The following is an 11,092-nucleotide window of genomic DNA, read 5'->3' on the forward strand; positions in this document are numbered from 1 at the left end:
GAATAATGTAACGGTTGTAGCATCGTACCATGCCCAAGTATCTTTTGGTGTTTTGAAAAACCTCGTCCCTCTTAATCGCTCTCAGCTCAGCCATGTCCTTAGGAAGAAGAAGTGTTTCTTCTAATGCTGAGGCAACTCGGCACCCAAGCCCGCCACTGAAGTCCCTAATTGAAGCATCCCCTTTTATAGGCCTTTTATCGAGCATAGGGGTTGGAAGCCAGACCTCGGGATCCGATGACCGAGTGGTTGTTTTATCTACCTCTCGCTGTGTCCCATGACTTGTTTTCTGCTGCTTAGCAGCTCTTTGGTCCTCACCTCAGTGGTAGTAGGAGTCCGCCCAGCGTCCATCACTCCTTTGCCCTTCGTTCTCTTCTCCTCTTCGGATCACTGGGCTCATTCACGATCGGTTGGGATGACTGAGGAAGTGGAGGGGGAGGAGGCGGTGCTTGGACCTGAATTTGCTTTCCTCCACCACCTGCCAGACTGACCCTCAATTACCTCTTTCAAGCTCCTCTGGCTTCTCCTTTGGATGACCATCTTCTTAGAAGTCGCTTCAGGAGACTGGGGGTGATCAAAAACTTCAAGTTCGTCGGCAGAGTCGGGCAACTCTGCAGGTCCTCCGGGGATTTCTTCTTCTTCTTCTTCTTCTTCTCCCACTTTTTGGGGAGTGGAGCGTGATGATGAAGCTCCGGTAGAAAGGATAGCCTCCGACAATGGTTCAGTAAAGGGCTCACCTTCAGGGATAAGTTCGCCCTCAGGAACGATGAATCCCTCAAAGATTACACTGATACGGTGGATCCGAGGATCTTTTGCCTTTATCACGTACTGGGGAGCCTGAAAGGCTGTGGACGCGGGCTTATACTTGAGTATTAAGTGTGCGGCTCGTAATTGGCCGTCGGAGGGATTCACATATATCTCGGACCGTAGAATTCTATCTAGGCTCTCCCTGTTGATCAGCCTGAGACGACGCCTAGTGGCGCGTTTGTCTGCAAAGTAATTAAAACATAAAAAGAGAATTCCATTAGGAATAAAAACTGCTTCAAAAAATAATAATATAAATAAAATATAAAAAATAAAATAAAATAAAAAATAAAAAATTTTTCTGACTTATCAGGGACGTATCTTGGGAACCCCACCTGGTTGTCCCTCTTCAGTTGGGCAAGGCGAACCGTCGTGCCACTCCCCGGAAAAAATAAGGAAATCATCTTTAAAACCCTTGTTTGAGGTAGGGAGGCACTGAATTAGTCTTACTGCAGGATACCTCGACTTAAGGTAATATCCCTGATCCCTCAAATGATTGAGGTTATATACCCAATTTACATCGTGATGTGTCAAACCTAAGTTGTATAAGGCGTTTAAAGCCTCTATACTCCCAAGCACCCTGAACATATTCGAGGCGCACTGCGTGGGGGATAACGTGAAAAACCTAAGGTAATTTCTCGTCAAATTACCCATTGGGATAGTCATCCCTCCCTCGACAAAAGCTACCATGGGAATGACTACCTCCCCCGTTTTTTTGTCATGTGACCAGGTTTGGGAGGAAGCGTACCTCATACCCACTGTTGAGGGAATCCTATACTTAATCCTAAATGATTCCATTTGCTCCTCGGAATCAACTAGATGCTTAAATCTACCCATTTTCTAACAATAGCAGAGAACAAATTGATACAGAAGATGAAAACTAGGGAGGTTAAGGAAACTTACAAATGTGGAAAACAAGCTCCTCGGACGGACTCTTGGTATTTATGAGAGCGTGGAGTAATGAGAAAAGACAGATTCAATGAATACGTACTGAGAGAGAGCGATTCGTAACTGAAAAAAGATCTGATTTGAAAGGCACTTTACAAGGGCACAGAAAAGTAGGAGCGGGAAAAACCCACGCCCATAAATCAAAGGATCCCCACCGTTAGATTTGCATCAGGTCGTTGAACGTGTGGGACAGCGGAGCAGTTACCATTTAATAATGGCGTGCCCATGACGCCGAAGCGTCAGGAGCGTGCCTTGGGCAAACAAAAAGACATTCTGAAATCGGGGAAACCTACGAAGTAAATGGGGGTTGGATATCAAAATCTCCCTTTTTCCCGAGGTGGCAAAAAGCGAGATTTTGAGGGGCTATTGTGGGGCCTGTTAGTTAAAAGGGTATAGTAATCCTCAGAAATGGGCTCGGGGCCCAAAGGCCCAATCGAGAACACTTAGTAATCCGAGGACAGCCTAGAAAGTTTTATTCTTATCAGATGGGTGGTGTGAAAGAAACGAGTAGATATTATGTACAGCGGCATAACACACGTCCGAGGACGACAAAGTCCGAGGTCAAGGTAACCTTCATGTTAGCGGAAAGACCCCACCAAGTTGTATCTGAACTGGAAATTGGATATAGCTTAGGAGGCGTCGGGGAAGGTAGCAAATATCTTTTGAGGCCATCACCTCCACATTAAATGCTTTCCAGCTAACAGTCTGGCCGCATTAATGTGGAGGTGATACCTGAACAGTAACTAAGCAGCTTTATGGCCACTAAGCTGAAGGTTCCGGTAGGTACTGGATGGGACAGAAAGGAGCTCCCAGGATAAGAACTACACGTGTGCGATGGAAACAGGGGAGATGGGAGTATATAACATAGGAATGAAGAAAACAGAAAGGGGGGGACACGAAAGAAAAAGAGAAAAAGAAAAAGAGAGAGAGAGAGAGACCAATTGAAAGAGAGCCGAGGATAATTTTCCTCAGAGAGCGAACCGAAAGTATCCCTTATTGATTGATGAGTAGAACCCTTCCTAAAAAACAGTACTAGTTCTTGGACCCATACTCTAAAAATTTATTGTTTGGGCTTATTGGGCTGAAAACCCATCACTCAGGGTCAATCCAAATTGAGTCCCTACATATATATATATATATATTTGGTAAAGATAATTGAAGTATTTGAATACAAATATATAATAAATAGAGATAGGAATCAGACTTTTTTTTTTTTTTGGGAGAATTAGGAATCGGACATTTGAATACAAATGAGTAGTGAAAATAACCTTTTTTTTTTTTTTTTTTTTTTTTTTTTTTGTACATGAGATAATATTACTCTTTTAACATTCTTTGGAAGAAGTAATTTTGTATTTTTTTTATAAAGATGATTGAAGTATTTGAATTCAAATAGATAACAAATAAATATAGTAATCAGACATTGAAAACAAATGGGTGGTAAGAATAATGGTTTTTTTTTTTTTTTTGTACGTGAGATAGTATTACTGTTTTAACTTTTTTGCCTTTTTGTAGGAAAAAAAAAAAAAAAAACTTAAGGGTATGTTATTTCAGAATTTGTATGAGGATAATTTGGTACATCAAAAATTGAAAATGAAATAGGAGAATCCTCTTATTAATAGTATAGATGAAAAATACTGTAAGTTTTTTTAAAAAACCTTCTTCTCTCTCCCTATGTGTGTGTGTTAAAAATAATTAGTATTCTAAAAAAAAAAAGATGACAACATCCATTGTGTAGCATAGCTCCAATTGTGGAGTTATACAAGTTCCCATTAACATGTACCTATTTCAGCATAAATATTGAAAAGGTAAATCATTAAATGCTCAACCACGGTGATTTTTTGTGTTATCAAAGTAATAGCGTGAAAAGATGTTAATGGTGGTATCAAGTAATACCTTGATTCTTTGACATGTATATATTTGATGTTTTATAAACATTCTTGCTCTTATTGAGTTCAATATGATTGAGCTTTTGGCATATTACAATATCTTATATTTAAAATAAGATTTTAAAAAATTGTGCTTAAATAAGTTGAAAAAAATAATTTAGCCAATAAGTCCATAACTTCTTCGTGTGTGCACAATGCATACATACATACATGCATATATATATATATATATATATATATTTATATAAACTATTAATAAGATGATTCCTATGTTTCCAAAATATCCTCATATAAATTTTGAAATAACATACCATTTTGTTTAATTTTTTTCCTACAAAAAGGCAAAAAATGTTAAAACAGTAATACCATCTCACGTATAAAAGGGGGGGGGGGGGAAAAAACGTTATTCTCACCACCCTTTTATATTCAAATGTTTGATTCCTATCTATATTTGTTATCTATTTGAATTCAAATACTTCAATTATTTTTATAAAAAAATATAAAATTACTCTTCCAAAACAAAATACCCGTTACCTCAAATAAAAAATACTCATTCTTATCCCAAAATTTCTATGGTTTTTTTTTTTAAAAAAACATTTCAATTTTTTTTATCCAAATTCTATACAGATATCACAAATCTCCATTCATCTATATCATCTTTTTTTGTTCAAATCTAATTTTTTTTTTTTACTTATCACAATTTTTTTCCCAATCAATAAAATCAAATGTCCTATTGGGTTTCAACTTCTTATGGTTCTCTATCTCATTTTTAAACATTATTCTATGTTACCATACCTCATTCTTTTAAAAAAAAATAAAAAAAATACACAGTTATTTATATATCACTTTTAAGTATTATAACACTTAAAAAAAAAAAAGAGTATTATTGCACACGTAAAGCGCGTGTGATGAGTCTAGTGTGTTATATATATATATATATATATGAGTTAAGTTCAAGTTACACCATATGTAACTTTAAGCAATGTTACACCACCCAATATTTTATAATTAAATGTGAATTTTGATAAATCTACCACTGGATTACAATGTCTTTGTATAGTCTTTATACTTACAAAATTTAAAGATGATCAAAGATTAATAGCCATGTCATCAATCAATTGTTTAGAATCAAGTTTTTGTAGTTTAAAATAATGCATAAAAAATGAGTTTATGAATCAAATGGTAAATTACATCTGATTTGCATGAAAATTGGCATACATATTATGAACATATAGAACATGTAATTCAATGGTTAGATTTTCAAAATATGAATTTAATAACAAGTTATTGGGTGGTGTAACATTGCTTAGAGTTACATCGGGTGTAACTTGAATCCAACTATATATATATTGTTCCTTTCATGTGACTATGGGCCTGAATGACATGTGGCACAATGTTAGGTGTTGCTTGTAATTTCTACAACTACTTCAAACCCATTTGTACTTATTTTATGCACTATTACATGGACTAATAACTACACAATTGGCGCTGCCTGTGGGAAATTGTGGTCCCCAAACTTGTTAGAGCTGAAGTCCTGGACAAAGGATTTGGGCCCCCAATTTATTTATAGGTAGGTTTCCTAACAATCCTACAGGAAAATGGCCTCAAACACAAGCTGGATAGTCATTTTTCAATTATCTCTGTGAGTTTTTCTTTTTTGAACAACACCCCCTTCCCCACTGATTGTTATTCTCCCTTCCTCACCCTTTCTCTCTTTTTTCTTTTCCCTTCTTTTCCTCAGCGTTTTGTCAACCACCCTCTATCCTCTGCCCTTACTCCCTTTATATAGTCTCTCCTTAATGGGGTTCAAATTATTACTTTTTCACCAGTTTCCATGCAATCCCATTGTTACCCAAAATCCCAAGAAGCAGTCATGCCTTCTAAGGATTCTCTCGAAACTTGTTTTATACGTCAAATAGCATTCGGCAGCGAACTCCCCAAAGGCACTGATAACTCTCGGTAACTGACTTGGAACTAATCATTTCATCATCACTTTCCCACCGCCACATCAGTCAATAGTGGACCAAACATAGTGGGCTTCTCTAGAACGATAATTTCTTAGTCTCAACATATTTGTCGTTGGGCTGGGGCTCACTTCAACGGGGTTTGGGTGTACTTCTATCTTATGGGATGGATTTGGCTACTCGGGCTGATCTTGGGCCTTAGTTAAGTGGGCCAGTACTAACTATCTGGGCTTGAACGCCCCCCCCCCCCACACCCACACACACACACACACACACACACTATAAGAAAGATGTATTTCTTAGTATTCGATCAAGGGCCTTAGTTAAGTGGGCCAGTACTAACTATCTGGGCTTGAACGCCCCCCCCCCCCACACCCACACACACACACACACACACACACTATAAGAAAGATGTATTTCTTAGTATTCGATCATTATGATGTTTGATAAGCATTATGGGCATACTGAGAAAACATATTATGCAATAACCTATTCGATGAAATACTTAACCAATAAAAAGCTAAAAAGATATTGTGTGCATATATATAACTAAAAAATTATATCAAATGTAGCTTCAAGCTAACCTTTTGATAAGAGTTGTTCTCTAGAAAAATTATCTTATGTACCTCTCAATAAATGAATGATTCTACTTCTTGTTTAGATTTGAGAGCAACTGGAATCGTTATTTGAGTTGTGTAGAATACAGTCAACATGCACCGTTCCCCAACCTAGTGTGGACATATTTGAGGAATTTGATGAGGTAAACCATTAATTGCATTTCTATATTGTGTAACAAAATATGCATATATTTCTTATAGAAGTTACTATAAATTTTACTAAAACCTATAAATTGATATAACAGTGAATGTTATTGGTGAACTTAAACCACCAAATAAATGAATTTTTTTTTTCGTGATGGGTGACACATCAATTTTACAAGTTTTATGTAATAAAATTTCTAGGGTGAATTCCATTAACCTCCCCTGAGATTTGGACAAATAATACTCAGGTCCAAGATATTTTAAAATTAACCAATTAGTCCCTAAAAGACAATTTAATCCATAACACCCCTAACTCCGTAACCCCCTATGTTACTCATTTTTCTTAACCGGTCTCTTCTCTCTCGTTCCTCTCCCTTAGACCACTCTTCACTTATCTCTGTCTCTAACCTTAAATCTGCTCCAATTTTACCCATACCCAATCCCAACCAAACCCTCAACAACAAAACCCAAATCTTACAACAAAACTCAAATCCAAACAATTCAAAAAAATCCCAGCCAAATCCATAACAAAACCCAAATCTTACAACAAAACTAAAATCCAAAAAAACTCGTAACAAAACAACCACCACATCAGAAGCCACAACCACCCCCACTCCAAACCCACCTATATCAGAAGTGGCTCTGATTCGATTGATCCAAACCTAGATATAAAAGCTTTTGAACTAAGATCTACTCAAGCTTGCTTCAATTCGAACAATTTGAACCTAGATCTAACGATTTTGAACCCATATTTGGTTTGTGTTGGCTCTAATTTGGTTCATAATATTGAGATCTTCTTCATTTTTATATATTTGTGTGGTTGGTATTTTCTTTTTCCTATCGGAGATCGGAGCACCGACAGACATTTTGACAAAAACCGCCACCGCATATGCTAAAAAACCAACCTCGGGCAGTCTTGATCGACGCTGGTCAAAGGGAAATTGCCCACAATGATTCAGTTGCTAAAGTGCCCAAAAATCTTCCCAATTTGATTGATGAAAAACCTTGAGAGAGAGTGGGTTGGGTTGGAGAGAGAGAGGGGCGAGAGAGAGAAACAGATGGGGCAAGAGAGAGAAGAGAGATCTGAATGAGAATGAATGGAACGAGAGAGAAGAGATAGGTCTAAATGAGGGAAGGGAAAATAATATCGGAGGGGGTTACGATGTTAGGGGTGTTAGGGATTAAGTTGTCTTTTAGGGACCTAATTGGTTAATTTTAAAATATCTTGAACTTGAGTGGTATTTGTCCAAACCTTAGGGGAGGTTGATGGAATTTACCCAAATTTTTAACATTCAAATCTATCTTCCCATTCCCAAAAGGACTATTATTTTCAAAACCCCAATTTTTTTTCTTCAGCAGCTTCTCTAGAGCATATGATTTTACTTCAAATTCAAGATCTTAAACGGCTTTGCAACTTGTAACAATACTTGACACTTTTTAGTGCATGGGAACTGTGATCTTGTGCAGTGTGAAGCAATTGATTTGAGCAATTTTTAAGTACTAGATGTCCAATTTCAATTATCAATAGGCAACTACTAGATAATAAAACTTCGAGCCAAGTAATTATCTAAGGAACACGTCAACTAAAATAAAAATATACAACAACAATAATAAAATATTAAAATTTAAAACCAAGCTTTAAAAAGATATCATATCGTGTGAGCCTGACTAAACATTATTTGGACTACTCAATTGTCCATATATAGACAAGAGAGGCAACAAGACCATTCTATTGGAGCAACAAACAACACGCCTGAAAATGATTGAGGATATTTTCCCATGGAAGTTGTGACTCGCAAAGACGAATCAAATAGAATACAAAAATATAAAGCAACTCTACCTTTAGCCATAAGAAAGCAGATAGTGCTCACCCTGAAAGTTGAAATAATCGCAGGAATAAGATACATAAAAATTGTTATATTTATCGTTGAGTTACTAAGTGACTTAGACATTTAGTTGACCTAACTTTTGGCTAAAATCTAATAACTCAAAGGGCAAAATATAGATTTTAATTTTTATCATGTCTTTTATGCATATCATATCCTTTAAAATTTTAGTGGTTATTATGCTTCCTGCTTATACTAAAAAGGTTAATTTAATTTAATTTTATAATTACAAAGATAATATCATGAGAAAAATTAATGATTTTAAATGAAAATACTAAATTTTTTTTGCCATTTTGAGAAAATTAAGTTTTTAGAACCAGAAAAGAAATGTATTTTTGAATGGCAGCTCCTGAGTTGCTTTTTCAAAGAAGTCATTTAAAAAAATTATGTTTGCACACTATAGTTTTTCAGAACAATAGCACTTTTCATGAAGTCATGATTTTGGTTTGCAGGGGCAAGTTTAAGATAAAATATAGGGTAAATTGTGTATTTAGTTCCTATCTTTTACATCATATTTCAATTTGGTCTTTAACTTTTTAATTGTGTCAATTTAGTCTCTAACCTTTTAGTGTCGTGTCAATTTAGTTTTTTGCCGTTATCTTTTGGATGTAAATTTTTGATGTGGTTAACAATCAAAATAAATAATTAGTTTACGTTAATGTGGCAATAAACTAAAATTTAATTTTGGCTGTTTGCGATGTCAACAATTTACATTCAAGAGATAATGATAGGGACTAAATTGACACGACACTGAAAAGTTAGGAACTAAATTGATACAATTGAAAAGTTAGGGACCAAATTGAAATATGATATAAAAAACGGAGACCAAATACATAGTTTACCCTAAAATATATAAGATAAAATTGTTTACTAAAATATAATGTAACAAAAAATTACTTAATTTATTAACTTCAGCCTCATGCAACCTAAACCATATATGTTTCACAATTGATTCTAAATAAATAAATAAAAGCAAAAAGAAAAAATTATACATTTTACAACCGCTATAAACTTAAAAAATCGTGTTTTCTTTATTAAGAAAAATATATAGATTACATTTAGTTTAAATAGCATATTATCTTATTGAATACATTTTTTTATATATTGCAAATTACGCCTTTAAAGTTTTGAGGTATATGACATTCAAAGTTTGATTTTATCCCCATAAAGTTATATGTTGCTTGGATAATTTTACTTGTTGGGATATATGTGTTTTCACTTGTTAAGAACATATGTCACTTATTTATGTAAATTGGCTAATCCTTTGACAAAACGTACTCTACTTGTAATTGGGTAGTTTTAGGTGTTTTTAATACTTCAAGAAATAAGGTTTCAAGGTTAAGTGTTGAAGTCATCAAGTCTGTCCAAGAAAAAGCAAGCTGAAGTGCAATTTCATTAAAGCTCGACACCTACTCGATAGCTACCTCGACACCTGCTATCTGTCGAGATTTAAAATTTCAGATTTTCTGATTTGATTTTCTTGGGATCCGTGAATATACTTTTGGGCTTTTTTTCTCCAAACCCTAAACATATAAAATGATTGTTTTAAGAGCAGTCAAGTGTGACACAAGTTAAAAACTCATTGAGCAATCTCTGTTCAAGAAAATTGTGATCAAAAGACGAAGTTCTTGACCTAGTTCATCTTCTCTGAAGAAGTTGTTGTGTATTTGCACCATAAGGTTTTGTGTCCAAGCATCTTCCTGATCTTCATCGTGTAGGATGAACTGAAGAACTTTGCAGCCAACCTTTCTTCCTTAAGTTGGTGTTTTGAAGTCGTGCACTGGGATCCACGCATTGGTTAGTCACGTACTTGGGAGCTGTGCATCAAAGGTGGGAACTGTCGCTACAGATCAAGTCCAATTGGGTATTGGGATAAGGGTTTAACTGTAGGTTGGTAAGGTACTTGAGATTCCTTTAGTTGTAACCGCTTGATTTGATAATAGTGGAGTTTTGGGAGTGGTGACCTGAAAATTACCCGGTGGGGTTTTTGCGGCGAGATTTTTCCCCATTCGGAAACAAATCACTGTGTTATTTAATTTTCGCTACATATTTAGTTATTTGGTGATTTGTTTGTGCTTCCACATATTTGCGTGCTAAATTGATTAATTAATAACTTGGCTAATTGATTAATTGATTTAATCACAAAGGGTCATTCAGATTGTGGCCTATCAAGTGGTATCAGAGCAGGCATACTCTGATTAGGTTTAATCTTTGTTATGTTGATCCATTGACCCCTGCTTGTCATGGATAGAGGACAGTCATTAATTATACCTCCTTTATTTGATGACACTAACTATGCATACTGGAAAGAACGCATGAGACCTTTCTTGCAGTCTTTAGATGAGAAGGTGTGGCAAGCTGTAGAGATTGGCTGGACCAAGCCAAAAGAAGAACTGGCCGATTGGGATGACGCAAAGATCAAGGTGGCTAACTTCAACAGCAGAGCACTAAATGCTCTATTTAGCGCAGTCACCAATGAGGAGTTCAAGAAGATATCCTAACTGAAACTGCTAAGGAGGCTTGGATCATCCTCCAGACAACTTATGAAGGAACAAAGGCTGTCAAAGATTCAAAACTTCAGAGGTTCACTACAAGCTTTGAAGAAATTAAGATGGAGGAGGATGAGTCGTTTGATGAGTTCTATGCCAAGCTAAAGGACATAGTGAACTCAGCCTTCAATCTTGGGGAAACCATCCCTGAACCCAAGGTTGTGAGGAAGGTGCTCAGATTTCTACCTGAGAGATTTCATGCCAAGATTACGGCAATAGAAGAATCAAAGGATATTGACAAAATTCCTTTGACTGAGCTGGTTGGAAACTTGCAGACCTACGAGCTAGGACTATCTA

The sequence above is a fragment of the Quercus suber genome, unplaced genomic scaffold (genome assembly GCF_002906115.3).
Source record: "Quercus suber isolate HL8 unplaced genomic scaffold, Cork oak 2.0 scaffold_270, whole genome shotgun sequence".
NCBI lineage: Eukaryota > Viridiplantae > Streptophyta > Magnoliopsida > Fagales > Fagaceae > Quercus > Quercus suber.